At 34.4% G+C, this 17,061-nt stretch overlaps 13 non-coding genes and 1 pseudogene across 13 annotated transcripts; all 14 read left to right on the top strand.

Moving 5' to 3' along the window:
- Nucleotides 1-757: 757 nt before the first annotated feature.
- LOC134703301 (U2 spliceosomal RNA) lies at nt 758-950 on the top strand. Its single transcript, XR_010104902.1, has one exon. It is a non-coding gene; the product is annotated as a U2 spliceosomal RNA (small nuclear RNA).
- Nucleotides 951-1,923: 973 nt separating this feature from the next.
- Nucleotides 1,924-2,116, top strand: LOC134703300 (U2 spliceosomal RNA). Its single transcript, XR_010104901.1, has one exon. It is a non-coding gene; the product is annotated as a U2 spliceosomal RNA (small nuclear RNA).
- Nucleotides 2,117-3,092: 976 nt separating this feature from the next.
- LOC134703299 (U2 spliceosomal RNA) lies at nt 3,093-3,285 on the top strand. Its single transcript, XR_010104900.1, has one exon. It is a non-coding gene; the product is annotated as a U2 spliceosomal RNA (small nuclear RNA).
- Nucleotides 3,286-4,260: 975 nt separating this feature from the next.
- On the top strand, nt 4,261-4,453 carry LOC134703298 (U2 spliceosomal RNA). Its single transcript, XR_010104899.1, has one exon. It is a non-coding gene; the product is annotated as a U2 spliceosomal RNA (small nuclear RNA).
- Nucleotides 4,454-5,429: 976 nt separating this feature from the next.
- LOC134703297 (U2 spliceosomal RNA) lies at nt 5,430-5,622 on the top strand. Its single transcript, XR_010104898.1, has one exon. It is a non-coding gene; the product is annotated as a U2 spliceosomal RNA (small nuclear RNA).
- Nucleotides 5,623-6,598: 976 nt separating this feature from the next.
- LOC134703296 (U2 spliceosomal RNA) lies at nt 6,599-6,791 on the top strand. Its single transcript, XR_010104897.1, has one exon. It is a non-coding gene; the product is annotated as a U2 spliceosomal RNA (small nuclear RNA).
- A 976-nt stretch (nt 6,792-7,767) lies between these two features.
- LOC134703295 (U2 spliceosomal RNA) lies at nt 7,768-7,960 on the top strand. Its single transcript, XR_010104896.1, has one exon. It is a non-coding gene; the product is annotated as a U2 spliceosomal RNA (small nuclear RNA).
- A 976-nt stretch (nt 7,961-8,936) lies between these two features.
- On the top strand, nt 8,937-9,129 carry LOC134703293 (U2 spliceosomal RNA). Its single transcript, XR_010104895.1, has one exon. It is a non-coding gene; the product is annotated as a U2 spliceosomal RNA (small nuclear RNA).
- Nucleotides 9,130-10,105: 976 nt separating this feature from the next.
- LOC134703307 (U2 spliceosomal RNA) lies at nt 10,106-10,298 on the top strand. Its single transcript, XR_010104906.1, has one exon. It is a non-coding gene; the product is annotated as a U2 spliceosomal RNA (small nuclear RNA).
- Nucleotides 10,299-11,274: 976 nt separating this feature from the next.
- Nucleotides 11,275-11,467, top strand: LOC134703306 (U2 spliceosomal RNA). Its single transcript, XR_010104905.1, has one exon. It is a non-coding gene; the product is annotated as a U2 spliceosomal RNA (small nuclear RNA).
- A 976-nt stretch (nt 11,468-12,443) lies between these two features.
- On the top strand, nt 12,444-12,636 carry LOC134703304 (U2 spliceosomal RNA). Its single transcript, XR_010104904.1, has one exon. It is a non-coding gene; the product is annotated as a U2 spliceosomal RNA (small nuclear RNA).
- A 976-nt stretch (nt 12,637-13,612) lies between these two features.
- On the top strand, nt 13,613-13,805 carry LOC134703303 (U2 spliceosomal RNA). Its single transcript, XR_010104903.1, has one exon. It is a non-coding gene; the product is annotated as a U2 spliceosomal RNA (small nuclear RNA).
- A 976-nt stretch (nt 13,806-14,781) lies between these two features.
- LOC134703292 (U2 spliceosomal RNA) lies at nt 14,782-14,974 on the top strand. Its single transcript, XR_010104894.1, has one exon. It is a non-coding gene; the product is annotated as a U2 spliceosomal RNA (small nuclear RNA).
- A 976-nt stretch (nt 14,975-15,950) lies between these two features.
- LOC134703302 (U2 spliceosomal RNA) lies at nt 15,951-16,155 on the top strand (annotated as a pseudogene).
- Nucleotides 16,156-17,061: the final 906 nt, after the last annotated feature.

Genomic DNA, 17,061 nt, shown 5'->3' with positions numbered 1-17,061 from the left:
TTTCTAATAATGTGATGGTTTTTTTTTTTCTCTTTTTCTCTCTCGCTTGTATTCATAACAGCATATGTCAGTGTAATAATGTATTCTCGTTCCTTTAAAACAACTCTATATAAATTTTTAGCGTTACGGAAAAACGCGGGGAAAATAATTACGTCCCCTTCTACTGTTTCAATCATCGTTAATAGCGACGTCGCCTCAGAACGAGGGCAAACGATGGAAACTACAGTCGGCCGGTAAGTTTTTTCCTCCTTTTAAAATTAATTTAAACATAGCTGTACCGGTTAATTCCTTTAAAAAATAGAACAGATGAACTGTTTGTGTGTTTTTTATTTAAACGACAGAGTGAAAAGTCCGTGCTGATTGTGAAAAAGCGTTGAATTTATTTTGTGATCAATGAAATTTTCAAGGCTTTGAAATCTGCGTTCGTCGGACATAGAATGAATTAAAATTGTCATGTTGTTTTGTTCGATTAAGATTAAATACGAATACGTATACGTATGACATACGTTTAAAAATGCATTCTCCCTTTTATTGCGACTTGCCGTATTTCACAAGCCGCTTTTTTATTTTCACACCAGTTTTGTCATGCAGAAATCGTTTCATGCTGTTGGGTAATTAAAGCAAAGCAAGATCTCGTGTTTCGTGTGCTTTTTGTATATACATTTGCAAATTTGTGTAGCTTTGTTTTAAAATTAAAACACCGTGTCTGAGTAAGACATAGGATTTATAGGCTTTGGAAACTCGGAAACATTTGAGTATCGCTTCTCGGCCTTTTGGCTAAGATCAAAGTGTAGTATCTGTTCTTATCAGCTTAATATCTGATACGTACCCCATGTGGGTACTTCGATATTAAACTGATTTTTGCAACTAGGTGAGATGTTAGGTGCTTGCACCGCTCTTGCCACGAGTTGGCCTGGTATTGCAGTACCTCCAGGATCGGCTCACTCCCCATTTCGGGGAGAAAATTAAAATAGAAAAATAGCTCCTTCTATAGTCTGAGAAACAGCCCCAGTAAAATATTCTCTAATACTTTTTCTATATTATTTTATGTTATGTATTGTATAGTTTTACTCATTGTTGTAAATTAATTCTACTTCTCGCGCATGTAAAATAAATCGCATATTATTTTATTTTTTTATGTCTGTTCTCTGAAAAGTATTTTTTTCTTTTCTAATAATGTGATGGTTTTTTTTTTTCTCTTTTTCTCTCTCGCTTGTATTCATAACAGCATATGTCAGTGTAATAATGTATTCTCGTTCCTTTAAAACAAACTCTATATAAATTTTTAGCGTTACGGAAAAACGCGGGGAAAATAATTACGTCCCCTTCTACTGTTTCAATCATCGTTAATAGCGACGTCGCCTCAGAACGAGGGCAAACGATGGAAACTACAGTCGGCCGGTAAGTTTTTTCCTCCTTTTAAAATTAATTTAAACATAGCTGTACGGTTAATTCCTTTAAAAAATAGAACAGATGAACTGTTTGTGTGTTTTTTATTTAAACGACAGAGTGAAAAGTCCGTGCTGATTGTGAAAAAGCGTTGAATTTATTTTGTGATCAATGAAATTTTCAAGGCTTTGAATCTGCGTTCGTCGGACATAGAATGAATTAAAATTGTCATGTTGTTTTGTTCGATTAAGATTAAATACGAATACGTATACGTATGACATACGTTTAAAAATGCATTCTCCCTTTTATTGCGACTTGCCGTATTTCACAAGCCGCTTTTTTTATTTTCACACCAGTTTTGTCATGCAGAAATCGTTTCATGCTGTTGGGTAATTAAAGCAAAGCAAGATCTCGTGTTTCGTGTGCTTTTTGTATATACATTTGCAAAATTTGTGTAGCTTGTTTTAAATTAAAACACCGTGTCTGAGTAAGACATAGGATTTATAGGCTTTGGAAACTCGGAAACATTTGAGTATCGCTTCTCGGCCTTTTGGCTAAGATCAAAGTGTAGTATCTGTTCTTATCAGCTTAATATCTGATACGTACCCCATGTGGGTACTTCGATATTAAACTGATTTTTGCAACTAGGTGAGATGTTAGGTGCTTGCACCGCTCTTGCCACGAGTTGGCCTGGTATTGCAGTACCTCCAGGATCGGCTCACTCCCCATTTCGGGGAGAAAATTAAAATAGAAAAATAGCTCCTTCTATAGTCTGAGAAACAGCCCCAGTAAAATATTCTCTAATACTTTTTCTATATTATTTTATGTTATGTATTGTATAGTTTTACTCATTGTTGTAAATTAATTCTACTTCTCGCGCATGTAAAATAAATCGCATATTATTTTATTTTTTTATGTCTGTTCTCTGAAAAGTATTTTTTTCTTTTCTAATAATGTGATGGTTTTTTTTTTTCTCTTTTTCTCTCTCGCTTGTATTCATAACAGCATATGTCAGTGTAATAATGTATTCTCGTTCCTTTAAAACAAACTCTATATAAATTTTTAGCGTTACGGAAAAACGCGGGGAAAATAATTACGTCCCCTTCTACTGTTTCAATCATCGTTAATAGCGACGTCGCCTCAGAACGAGGGCAAACGATGGAAACTACAGTCGGCCGGTAAGTTTTTTCCTCCTTTTAAAATTAATTTAAACATAGCTGTACCGGTTAATTCCTTTAAAAAATAGAACAGATGAACTGTTTGTGTGTTTTTTATTTAAACGACAGAGTGAAAAGTCCGTGCTGATTGTGAAAAAGCGTTGAATTTATTTTGTGATCAATGAAATTTTCAAGGCTTTGAAATCTGCGTTCGTCGGACATAGAATGAATTAAAATTGTCATGTTGTTTTGTTCGATTAAGATTAAATACGAATACGTATACGTATGACATACGTTTAAAAATGCATTCTCCCTTTTATTGCGACTTGCCGTATTTCACAAGCCGCTTTTTTTATTTTCACACCAGTTTTGTCATGCAGAAATCGTTTCATGCTGTTGGGTAATTAAAGCAAAGCAAGATCTCGTGTTTCGTGTGCTTTTTGTATATACATTTGCAAAATTTGTGTAGCTTGTTTTAAAATTAAAACACCGTGTCTGAGTAAGACATAGGATTTATAGGCTTTGGAAACTCGGAAACATTTGAGTATCGCTTCTCGGCCTTTTGGCTAAGATCAAAGTGTAGTATCTGTTCTTATCAGCTTAATATCTGATACGTACCCCATGTGGGTACTTCGATATTAAACTGATTTTTGCAACTAGGTGAGATGTTAGGTGCTTGCACCGCTCTTGCCACGAGTTGGCCTGGTATTGCAGTACCTCCAGGATCGGCTCACTCCCCATTTCGGGGAGAAAATTAAAATAGAAAAATAGCTCCTTCTATAGTCTGAGAAACAGCCCCAGTAAAATATTCTCTAATACTTTTTCTATATTATTTTATGTTATGTATTGTATAGTTTTACTCATTGTTGTAAATTAATTCTACTTCTCGCGCATGTAAAATAAATCGCATATTATTTTATTTTTTTATGTCTGTTCTCTGAAAAGTATTTTTTTCTTTTCTAATAATGTGATGGTTTTTTTTTTCTCTTTTTCTCTCTCGCTTGTATTCATAACAGCATATGTCAGTGTAATAATGTATTCTCGTTCCTTTAAAACAAACTCTATATAAATTTTTAGCGTTACGGAAAAACGCGGGGAAAATAATTACGTCCCCTTCTACTGTTTCAATCATCGTTAATAGCGACGTCGCCTCAGAACGAGGGCAAACGATGGAAACTACAGTCGGCCGGTAAGTTTTTTCCTCCTTTTAAAATTAATTTAAACATAGCTGTACCGGTTAATTCCTTTAAAAAATAGAACAGATGAACTGTTTGTGTGTTTTTTATTTAAACGACAGAGTGAAAAGTCCGTGCTGATTGTGAAAAAGCGTTGAATTTATTTTGTGATCAATGAAATTTTCAAGGCTTTGAAATCTGCGTTCGTCGGACATAGAATGAATTAAAATTGTCATGTTGTTTTGTTCGATTAAGATTAAATACGAATACGTATACGTATGACATACGTTTAAAAATGCATTCTCCCTTTTATTGCGACTTGCCGTATTTCACAAGCCGCTTTTTTTATTTTCACACCAGTTTTGTCATGCAGAAATCGTTTCATGCTGTTGGGTAATTAAAGCAAAGCAAGATCTCGTGTTTCGTGTGCTTTTTGTATATACATTTGCAAAATTTGTGTAGCTTGTTTTAAAATTAAAACACCGTGTCTGAGTAAGACATAGGATTTATAGGCTTTGGAAACTCGGAAACATTTGAGTATCGCTTCTCGGCCTTTTGGCTAAGATCAAAGTGTAGTATCTGTTCTTATCAGCTTAATATCTGATACGTACCCCATGTGGGTACTTCGATATTAAACTGATTTTTGCAACTAGGTGAGATGTTAGGTGCTTGCACCGCTCTTGCCACGAGTTGGCCTGGTATTGCAGTACCTCCAGGATCGGCTCACTCCCCATTTCGGGGAGAAAATTAAAATAGAAAAATAGCTCCTTCTATAGTCTGAGAAACAGCCCCAGTAAAATATTCTCTAATACTTTTTCTATATTATTTTATGTTATGTATTGTATAGTTTTACTCATTGTTGTAAATTAATTCTACTTCTCGCGCATGTAAAATAAATCGCATATTATTTTATTTTTTTATGTCTGTTCTCTGAAAAGTATTTTTTTCTTTTCTAATAATGTGATGGTTTTTTTTTTTCTCTTTTTCTCTCTCGCTTGTATTCATAACAGCATATGTCAGTGTAATAATGTATTCTCGTTCCTTTAAAACAAACTCTATATAAATTTTTAGCGTTACGGAAAAACGCGGGGAAAATAATTACGTCCCCTTCTACTGTTTCAATCATCGTTAATAGCGACGTCGCCTCAGAACGAGGGCAAACGATGGAAACTACAGTCGGCCGGTAAGTTTTTTCCTCCTTTTAAAATTAATTTAAACATAGCTGTACCGGTTAATTCCTTTAAAAAATAGAACAGATGAACTGTTTGTGTGTTTTTTATTTAAACGACAGAGTGAAAAGTCCGTGCTGATTGTGAAAAAGCGTTGAATTTATTTTGTGATCAATGAAATTTTCAAGGCTTTGAAATCTGCGTTCGTCGGACATAGAATGAATTAAAATTGTCATGTTGTTTTGTTCGATTAAGATTAAATACGAATACGTATACGTATGACATACGTTTAAAAATGCATTCTCCCTTTTATTGCGACTTGCCGTATTTCACAAGCCGCTTTTTTTATTTTCACACCAGTTTTGTCATGCAGAAATCGTTTCATGCTGTTGGGTAATTAAAGCAAAGCAAGATCTCGTGTTTCGTGTGCTTTTTGTATATACATTTGCAAAATTTGTGTAGCTTGTTTTAAAATTAAAACACCGTGTCTGAGTAAGACATAGGATTTATAGGCTTTGGAAACTCGGAAACATTTGAGTATCGCTTCTCGGCCTTTTGGCTAAGATCAAAGTGTAGTATCTGTTCTTATCAGCTTAATATCTGATACGTACCCCATGTGGGTACTTCGATATTAAACTGATTTTTGCAACTAGGTGAGATGTTAGGTGCTTGCACCGCTCTTGCCACGAGTTGGCCTGGTATTGCAGTACCTCCAGGATCGGCTCACTCCCCATTTCGGGGAGAAAATTAAAATAGAAAAATAGCTCCTTCTATAGTCTGAGAAACAGCCCCAGTAAAATATTCTCTAATACTTTTTCTATATTATTTTATGTTATGTATTGTATAGTTTTACTCATTGTTGTAAATTAATTCTACTTCTCGCGCATGTAAAATAAATCGCATATTATTTTATTTTTTTATGTCTGTTCTCTGAAAAGTATTTTTTTCTTTTCTAATAATGTGATGGTTTTTTTTTTTCTCTTTTTCTCTCTCGCTTGTATTCATAACAGCATATGTCAGTGTAATAATGTATTCTCGTTCCTTTAAAACAAACTCTATATAAATTTTTAGCGTTACGGAAAAACGCGGGGAAAATAATTACGTCCCCTTCTACTGTTTCAATCATCGTTAATAGCGACGTCGCCTCAGAACGAGGGCAAACGATGGAAACTACAGTCGGCCGGTAAGTTTTTTCCTCCTTTTAAAATTAATTTAAACATAGCTGTACCGGTTAATTCCTTTAAAAAATAGAACAGATGAACTGTTTGTGTGTTTTTTATTTAAACGACAGAGTGAAAAGTCCGTGCTGATTGTGAAAAAGCGTTGAATTTATTTTGTGATCAATGAAATTTTCAAGGCTTTGAAATCTGCGTTCGTCGGACATAGAATGAATTAAAATTGTCATGTTGTTTTGTTCGATTAAGATTAAATACGAATACGTATACGTATGACATACGTTTAAAAATGCATTCTCCCTTTTATTGCGACTTGCCGTATTTCACAAGCCGCTTTTTTTATTTTCACACCAGTTTTGTCATGCAGAAATCGTTTCATGCTGTTGGGTAATTAAAGCAAAGCAAGATCTCGTGTTTCGTGTGCTTTTTGTATATACATTTGCAAAATTTGTGTAGCTTGTTTTAAAATTAAAACACCGTGTCTGAGTAAGACATAGGATTTATAGGCTTTGGAAACTCGGAAACATTTGAGTATCGCTTCTCGGCCTTTTGGCTAAGATCAAAGTGTAGTATCTGTTCTTATCAGCTTAATATCTGATACGTACCCCATGTGGGTACTTCGATATTAAACTGATTTTTGCAACTAGGTGAGATGTTAGGTGCTTGCACCGCTCTTGCCACGAGTTGGCCTGGTATTGCAGTACCTCCAGGATCGGCTCACTCCCCATTTCGGGGAGAAAATTAAAATAGAAAAATAGCTCCTTCTATAGTCTGAGAAACAGCCCCAGTAAAATATTCTCTAATACTTTTTCTATATTATTTTATGTTATGTATTGTATAGTTTTACTCATTGTTGTAAATTAATTCTACTTCTCGCGCATGTAAAATAAATCGCATATTATTTTATTTTTTTATGTCTGTTCTCTGAAAAGTATTTTTTTCTTTTCTAATAATGTGATGGTTTTTTTTTTTCTCTTTTTCTCTCTCGCTTGTATTCATAACAGCATATGTCAGTGTAATAATGTATTCTCGTTCCTTTAAAACAAACTCTATATAAATTTTTAGCGTTACGGAAAAACGCGGGGAAAATAATTACGTCCCCTTCTACTGTTTCAATCATCGTTAATAGCGACGTCGCCTCAGAACGAGGGCAAACGATGGAAACTACAGTCGGCCGGTAAGTTTTTTCCTCCTTTTAAAATTAATTTAAACATAGCTGTACCGGTTAATTCCTTTAAAAAATAGAACAGATGAACTGTTTGTGTGTTTTTTATTTAAACGACAGAGTGAAAAGTCCGTGCTGATTGTGAAAAAGCGTTGAATTTATTTTGTGATCAATGAAATTTTCAAGGCTTTGAAATCTGCGTTCGTCGGACATAGAATGAATTAAAATTGTCATGTTGTTTTGTTCGATTAAGATTAAATACGAATACGTATACGTATGACATACGTTTAAAAATGCATTCTCCCTTTTATTGCGACTTGCCGTATTTCACAAGCCGCTTTTTTTATTTTCACACCAGTTTTGTCATGCAGAAATCGTTTCATGCTGTTGGGTAATTAAAGCAAAGCAAGATCTCGTGTTTCGTGTGCTTTTTGTATATACATTTGCAAAATTTGTGTAGCTTGTTTTAAAATTAAAACACCGTGTCTGAGTAAGACATAGGATTTATAGGCTTTGGAAACTCGGAAACATTTGAGTATCGCTTCTCGGCCTTTTGGCTAAGATCAAAGTGTAGTATCTGTTCTTATCAGCTTAATATCTGATACGTACCCCATGTGGGTACTTCGATATTAAACTGATTTTTGCAACTAGGTGAGATGTTAGGTGCTTGCACCGCTCTTGCCACGAGTTGGCCTGGTATTGCAGTACCTCCAGGATCGGCTCACTCCCCATTTCGGGGAGAAAATTAAAATAGAAAAATAGCTCCTTCTATAGTCTGAGAAACAGCCCCAGTAAAATATTCTCTAATACTTTTTCTATATTATTTTATGTTATGTATTGTATAGTTTTACTCATTGTTGTAAATTAATTCTACTTCTCGCGCATGTAAAATAAATCGCATATTATTTTATTTTTTTATGTCTGTTCTCTGAAAAGTATTTTTTTCTTTTCTAATAATGTGATGGTTTTTTTTTTTCTCTTTTTCTCTCTCGCTTGTATTCATAACAGCATATGTCAGTGTAATAATGTATTCTCGTTCCTTTAAAACAAACTCTATATAAATTTTTAGCGTTACGGAAAAACGCGGGGAAAATAATTACGTCCCCTTCTACTGTTTCAATCATCGTTAATAGCGACGTCGCCTCAGAACGAGGGCAAACGATGGAAACTACAGTCGGCCGGTAAGTTTTTTCCTCCTTTTAAAATTAATTTAAACATAGCTGTACCGGTTAATTCCTTTAAAAAATAGAACAGATGAACTGTTTGTGTGTTTTTTATTTAAACGACAGAGTGAAAAGTCCGTGCTGATTGTGAAAAAGCGTTGAATTTATTTTGTGATCAATGAAATTTTCAAGGCTTTGAAATCTGCGTTCGTCGGACATAGAATGAATTAAAATTGTCATGTTGTTTTGTTCGATTAAGATTAAATACGAATACGTATACGTATGACATACGTTTAAAAATGCATTCTCCCTTTTATTGCGACTTGCCGTATTTCACAAGCCGCTTTTTTTATTTTCACACCAGTTTTGTCATGCAGAAATCGTTTCATGCTGTTGGGTAATTAAAGCAAAGCAAGATCTCGTGTTTCGTGTGCTTTTTGTATATACATTTGCAAAATTTGTGTAGCTTGTTTTAAAATTAAAACACCGTGTCTGAGTAAGACATAGGATTTATAGGCTTTGGAAACTCGGAAACATTTGAGTATCGCTTCTCGGCCTTTTGGCTAAGATCAAAGTGTAGTATCTGTTCTTATCAGCTTAATATCTGATACGTACCCCATGTGGGTACTTCGATATTAAACTGATTTTTGCAACTAGGTGAGATGTTAGGTGCTTGCACCGCTCTTGCCACGAGTTGGCCTGGTATTGCAGTACCTCCAGGATCGGCTCACTCCCCATTTCGGGGAGAAAATTAAAATAGAAAAATAGCTCCTTCTATAGTCTGAGAAACAGCCCCAGTAAAATATTCTCTAATACTTTTTCTATATTATTTTATGTTATGTATTGTATAGTTTTACTCATTGTTGTAAATTAATTCTACTTCTCGCGCATGTAAAATAAATCGCATATTATTTTATTTTTTTATGTCTGTTCTCTGAAAAGTATTTTTTTCTTTTCTAATAATGTGATGGTTTTTTTTTTTCTCTTTTTCTCTCTCGCTTGTATTCATAACAGCATATGTCAGTGTAATAATGTATTCTCGTTCCTTTAAAACAAACTCTATATAAATTTTTAGCGTTACGGAAAAACGCGGGGAAAATAATTACGTCCCCTTCTACTGTTTCAATCATCGTTAATAGCGACGTCGCCTCAGAACGAGGGCAAACGATGGAAACTACAGTCGGCCGGTAAGTTTTTTCCTCCTTTTAAAATTAATTTAAACATAGCTGTACCGGTTAATTCCTTTAAAAAATAGAACAGATGAACTGTTTGTGTGTTTTTTATTTAAACGACAGAGTGAAAAGTCCGTGCTGATTGTGAAAAAGCGTTGAATTTATTTTGTGATCAATGAAATTTTCAAGGCTTTGAAATCTGCGTTCGTCGGACATAGAATGAATTAAAATTGTCATGTTGTTTTGTTCGATTAAGATTAAATACGAATACGTATACGTATGACATACGTTTAAAAATGCATTCTCCCTTTTATTGCGACTTGCCGTATTTCACAAGCCGCTTTTTTTATTTTCACACCAGTTTTGTCATGCAGAAATCGTTTCATGCTGTTGGGTAATTAAAGCAAAGCAAGATCTCGTGTTTCGTGTGCTTTTTGTATATACATTTGCAAAATTTGTGTAGCTTGTTTTAAAATTAAAACACCGTGTCTGAGTAAGACATAGGATTTATAGGCTTTGGAAACTCGGAAACATTTGAGTATCGCTTCTCGGCCTTTTGGCTAAGATCAAAGTGTAGTATCTGTTCTTATCAGCTTAATATCTGATACGTACCCCATGTGGGTACTTCGATATTAAACTGATTTTTGCAACTAGGTGAGATGTTAGGTGCTTGCACCGCTCTTGCCACGAGTTGGCCTGGTATTGCAGTACCTCCAGGATCGGCTCACTCCCCATTTCGGGGAGAAAATTAAAATAGAAAAATAGCTCCTTCTATAGTCTGAGAAACAGCCCCAGTAAAATATTCTCTAATACTTTTTCTATATTATTTTATGTTATGTATTGTATAGTTTTACTCATTGTTGTAAATTAATTCTACTTCTCGCGCATGTAAAATAAATCGCATATTATTTTATTTTTTTATGTCTGTTCTCTGAAAAGTATTTTTTTCTTTTCTAATAATGTGATGGTTTTTTTTTTTCTCTTTTTCTCTCTCGCTTGTATTCATAACAGCATATGTCAGTGTAATAATGTATTCTCGTTCCTTTAAAACAAACTCTATATAAATTTTTAGCGTTACGGAAAAACGCGGGGAAAATAATTACGTCCCCTTCTACTGTTTCAATCATCGTTAATAGCGACGTCGCCTCAGAACGAGGGCAAACGATGGAAACTACAGTCGGCCGGTAAGTTTTTTCCTCCTTTTAAAATTAATTTAAACATAGCTGTACCGGTTAATTCCTTTAAAAAATAGAACAGATGAACTGTTTGTGTGTTTTTTATTTAAACGACAGAGTGAAAAGTCCGTGCTGATTGTGAAAAAGCGTTGAATTTATTTTGTGATCAATGAAATTTTCAAGGCTTTGAAATCTGCGTTCGTCGGACATAGAATGAATTAAAATTGTCATGTTGTTTTGTTCGATTAAGATTAAATACGAATACGTATACGTATGACATACGTTTAAAAATGCATTCTCCCTTTTATTGCGACTTGCCGTATTTCACAAGCCGCTTTTTTTATTTTCACACCAGTTTTGTCATGCAGAAATCGTTTCATGCTGTTGGGTAATTAAAGCAAAGCAAGATCTCGTGTTTCGTGTGCTTTTTGTATATACATTTGCAAAATTTGTGTAGCTTGTTTTAAAATTAAAACACCGTGTCTGAGTAAGACATAGGATTTATAGGCTTTGGAAACTCGGAAACATTTGAGTATCGCTTCTCGGCCTTTTGGCTAAGATCAAAGTGTAGTATCTGTTCTTATCAGCTTAATATCTGATACGTACCCCATGTGGGTACTTCGATATTAAACTGATTTTTGCAACTAGGTGAGATGTTAGGTGCTTGCACCGCTCTTGCCACGAGTTGGCCTGGTATTGCAGTACCTCCAGGATCGGCTCACTCCCCATTTCGGGGAGAAAATTAAAATAGAAAAATAGCTCCTTCTATAGTCTGAGAAACAGCCCCAGTAAAATATTCTCTAATACTTTTTCTATATTATTTTATGTTATGTATTGTATAGTTTTACTCATTGTTGTAAATTAATTCTACTTCTCGCGCATGTAAAATAAATCGCATATTATTTTATTTTTTTATGTCTGTTCTCTGAAAAGTATTTTTTTCTTTTCTAATAATGTGATGGTTTTTTTTTTTCTCTTTTTCTCTCTCGCTTGTATTCATAACAGCATATGTCAGTGTAATAATGTATTCTCGTTCCTTTAAAACAAACTCTATATAAATTTTTAGCGTTACGGAAAAACGCGGGGAAAATAATTACGTCCCCTTCTACTGTTTCAATCATCGTTAATAGCGACGTCGCCTCAGAACGAGGGCAAACGATGGAAACTACAGTCGGCCGGTAAGTTTTTTCCTCCTTTTAAAATTAATTTAAACATAGCTGTACCGGTTAATTCCTTTAAAAAATAGAACAGATGAACTGTTTGTGTGTTTTTTATTTAAACGACAGAGTGAAAAGTCCGTGCTGATTGTGAAAAAGCGTTGAATTTATTTTGTGATCAATGAAATTTTCAAGGCTTTGAAATCTGCGTTCGTCGGACATAGAATGAATTAAAATTGTCATGTTGTTTTGTTCGATTAAGATTAAATACGAATACGTATACGTATGACATACGTTTAAAAATGCATTCTCCCTTTTATTGCGACTTGCCGTATTTCACAAGCCGCTTTTTTTATTTTCACACCAGTTTTGTCATGCAGATATCGTTTCATGCTGTTGGGTAATTAAAGCAAAGCAAGATCTCGTGTTTCGTGTGCTTTTTGTATATACATTTGCAAAATTTGTGTAGCTTGTTTTAAAATTAAAACACCGTGTCTGAGTAAGACATAGGATTTATAGGCTTTGGAAACTCGGAAACATTTGAGTATCGCTTCTCGGCCTTTTGGCTAAGATCAAAGTGTAGTATCTGTTCTTATCAGCTTAATATCTGATACGTACCCCATGTGGGTACTTCGATATTAAACTGATTTTTGCAACTAGGTGAGATGTTAGGTGCTTGCACCGCTCTTGCCACGAGTTGGCCTGGTATTGCAGTACCTCCAGGATCGGCTCACTCCCCATTTCGGGGAGAAAATTAAAATAGAAAAATAGCTCCTTCTATAGTCTGAGAAACAGCCCCAGTAAAATATTCTCTAATACTTTTTCTATATTATTTTATGTTATGTATTGTATAGTTTTACTCATTGTTGTAAATTAATTCTACTTCTCGCGCATGTAAAATAAATCGCATATTATTTTATTTTTTTATGTCTGTTCTCTGAAAAGTATTTTTTTCTTTTCTAATAATGTGATGGTTTTTTTTTTTCTCTTTTTCTCTCTCGCTTGTATTCATAACAGCATATGTCAGTGTAATAATGTATTCTCGTTCCTTTAAAACAAACTCTATATAAATTTTTAGCGTTACGGAAAAACGCGGGGAAAATAATTACGTCCCCTTCTACTGTTTCAATCATCGTTAATAGCGACGTCGCCTCAGAACGAGGGCAAACGATGGAAACTACAGTCGGCCGGTAAGTTTTTTCCTCCTTTTAAAATTAATTTAAACATAGCTGTACCGGTTAATTCCTTTAAAAAATAGAACAGATGAACTGTTTGTGTGTTTTTTATTTAAACGACAGAGTGAAAAGTCCGTGCTGATTGTGAAAAAGCGTTGAATTTATTTTGTGATCAATGAAATTTTCAAGGCTTTGAAATCTGCGTTCGTCGGACATAGAATGAATTAAAATTGTCATGTTGTTTTGTTCGATTAAGATTAAATACGAATACGTATACGTATGACATACGTTTAAAAATGCATTCTCCCTTTTATTGCGACTTGCCGTATTTCACAAGCCGCTTTTTTTATTTTCACACCAGTTTTGTCATGCAGAAATCGTTTCATGCTGTTGGGTAATTAAAGCAAAGCAAGATCTCGTGTTTCGTGTGCTTTTTGTATATACATTTGCAAAATTTGTGTAGCTTGTTTTAAAATTAAAACACCGTGTCTGAGTAAGACATAGGATTTATAGGCTTTGGAAACTCGGAAACATTTGAGTATCGCTTCTCGGCCTTTTGGCTAAGATCAAAGTGTAGTATCTGTTCTTATCAGCTTAATATCTGATACGTACCCCATGTGGGTACTTCGATATTAAACTGATTTTTGCAACTAGGTGAGATGTTAGGTGCTTGCACCGCTCTTGCCACGAGTTGGCCTGGTATTGCAGTACCTCCAGGATCGGCTCACTCCCCATTTCGGGGAGAAAATTAAAATAGAAAAATAGCTCCTTCTATAGTCTGAGAAACAGCCCCAGTAAAATATTCTCTAATACTTTTTCTATATTATTTTATGTTATGTATTGTATAGTTTTACTCATTGTTGTAAATTAATTCTACTTCTCGCGCATGTAAAATAAATCGCATATTATTTTATTTTTTTATGTCTGTTCTCTGAAAAGTATTTTTTTCTTTTCTAATAATGTGATGGTTTTTTTTTTTCTCTTTTTCTCTCTCGCTTGTATTCATAACAGCATATGTCAGTGTAATAATGTATTCTCGTTCCTTTAAAACAAACTCTATATAAATTTTTAGCGTTACGGAAAAACGCGGGGAAAATAATTACGTCCCCTTCTACTGTTTCAATCATCGTTAATAGCGACGTCGCCTCAGAACGAGGGCAAACGATGGAAACTACAGTCGGCCGGTAAGTTTTTTCCTCCTTTTAAAATTAATTTAAACATAGCTGTACCGGTTAATTCCTTTAAAAAATAGAACAGATGAACTGTTTGTGTGTTTTTTATTTAAACGACAGAGTGAAAAGTCCGTGCTGATTGTGAAAAAGCGTTGAATTTATTTTGTGATCAATGAAATTTTCAAGGCTTTGAAATCTGCGTTCGTCGGACATAGAATGAATTAAAATTGTCATGTTGTTTTGTTCGATTAAGATTAAATACGAATACGTATACGTATGACATACGTTTAAAAATGCATTCTCCCTTTTATTGCGACTTGCCGTATTTCACAAGCCGCTTTTTTTATTTTCACACCAGTTTTGTCATGCAGAAATCGTTTCATGCTGTTGGGTAATTAAAGCAAAGCAAGATCTCGTGTTTCGTGTGCTTTTTGTATATACATTTGCAAAATTTGTGTAGCTTGTTTTAAAATTAAAACACCGTGTCTGAGTAAGACATAGGATTTATAGGCTTTGGAAACTCGGAAACATTTGAGTATCGCTTCTCGGCCTTTTGGCTAAGATCAAAGTGTAGTATCTGTTCTTATCAGCTTAATATCTGATACGTACCCCATGTGGGTACTTCGATATTAAACTGATTTTTGCAACTAGGTGAGATGTTAGGTGCTTGCACCGCTCTTGCCACGAGTTGGCCTGGTATTGCAGTACCTCCAGGATCGGCTCACTCCCCATTTCGGGGAGAAAATTAAAATAGAAAAATAGCTCCTTCTATAGTCTGAGAAACAGCCCCAGTAAAATATTCTCTAATACTTTTTCTATATTATTTTATGTTATGTATTGTATAGTTTTACTCATTGTTGTAAATTAATTCTACTTCTCGCGCATGTAAAATAAATCGCATATTATTTTATTTTTTTATGTCTGTTCTCTGAAAAGTATTTTTTTCTTTTCTAATAATGTGATGGTTTTTTTTTTTCTCTTTTTCTCTCTCGCTTGTATTCATAACAGCATATGTCAGTGTAATAATGTATTCTCGTTCCTTTAAAACAAACTCTATATAAATTTTTAGCGTTACGGAAAAACGCGGGGAAAATAATTACGTCCCCTTCTACTGTTTCAATCATCGTTAATAGCGACGTCGCCTCAGAACGAGGGCAAACGATGGAAACTACAGTCGGCCGGTAAGTTTTTTCCTCCTTTTAAAATTAATTTAAACATAGCTGTACCGGTTAATTCCTTTAAAAAATAGAACAGATGAACTGTTTGTGTGTTTTTTATTTAAACGACAGAGTGAAAAGTCCGTGCTGATTGTGAAAAAGCGTTGAATTTATTTTGTGATCAATGAAATTTTCAAGGCTTTGAAATCTGCGTTCGTCGGACATAGAATGAATTAAAATTGTCATGTTGTTTTGTTCGATTAAGATTAAATACGAATACGTATACGTATGACATACGTTTAAAAATGCATTCTCCCTTTTATTGCGACTTGCCGTATTTCACAAGCCGCTTTTTTTATTTTCACACCAGTTTTGTCATGCAGAAATCGTTTCATGCTGTTGGGTAATTAAAGCAAAGCAAGATCTCGTGTTTCGTGTGCTTTTTGTATATACATTTGCAAAATTTGTGTAGCTTGTTTTAAAATTAAAACACCGTGTCTGAGTAAGACATAGGATTTATAGGCTTTGGAAACTCGGAAACATTTGAGTATCGCTTCTCGGCCTTTTGGCTAAGATCAAAGTGTAGTATCTGTTCTTATCAGCTTAATATCTGATACGTACCCCATGTGGGTACTTCGATATTAACTTCGATATTAAACTGATTTTTGCAACTAGGTGAGATGTTAGGTGCTTGCACCGCTCTTGCCACGAGTTGGCCTGGTATTGCAGTACCTCCAGGATCGGCTCACTCCCCATTTCGGGGAGAAAATTAAAATAGAATAATAGCTCCTTCTATAGTCTGAGAAACAGCCCCAGTAAAATATTCTCTAATACTTTTTCTATATTAATTTATGTTATGTATTGTATAGTTTTACTCATTGTTGTAAATTAATTCTACTTCTCGCGCATGTAAAATAAATCGCATATTATTTTATTTTTTTATGTCTGTTCTCTGAAAGTATTTTTTTCTTTTCTAATAATGTGATGGTTTTTTTTTTTTCTCTTTTTCTCTCTCGCTTGTATTCATAACAGCATATGTCAGTGTAATAATGTATTCTCGTTCCTTTAAAACAAACTCTATATAAATTTTTAGCGTTACGGAAAAACGCGGGGAAAATAATTACGTCCCCTTCTACTGTTTCAATCATCGTTAATAGCGACGTCGCCTCAGAACGAGGGCAAACGATGGAAACTACAGTCGGCCGGTAAGTTTTTTCCTCCTTTTAAAATTAATTTAAACATAGCTGTACCGGTTAATTCCTTTAAAAAATAGAACAGATGAACTGTTTGTGTGTTTTTTATTTAAACGACAGAGTGAAAAGTCCGTGCTGATTGTGAAAAAGCGTTGAATTTATTTTGTGATCAATGAAATTTTCAAGGCTTTGAAATCTGCGTTCGTCGGACATAGAATGAATTAAAATTGTCATTGTTGTTTTGTTCGATTAAGATTAAATACGAATACGTATACGTATGACATACGTTTAAAAATGCATTCTCCCTTTTATTGCGACTTGCCGTATTTCACAAGCCGCTTTTTTTATTTTCACACCAGTTTTGTCATGCAGAAATCGTTTCATGCTGTTGGGTAATTAAAGCAAAGCAAGATCTCGTGTTTCGTGTGCTTTTTGTATATACATTTGCAAAATTTGTGTAGCTTGTT

This window comes from Mytilus trossulus, unplaced genomic scaffold, assembly GCF_036588685.1.
Source record: "Mytilus trossulus isolate FHL-02 unplaced genomic scaffold, PNRI_Mtr1.1.1.hap1 h1tg000943l__unscaffolded, whole genome shotgun sequence".
Lineage (NCBI taxonomy): Eukaryota > Metazoa > Mollusca > Bivalvia > Mytilida > Mytilidae > Mytilus > Mytilus trossulus.
Note: the sequence above shows the minus strand (reverse complement) of the source record. Positions and strands in the feature narration are given on the sequence as shown.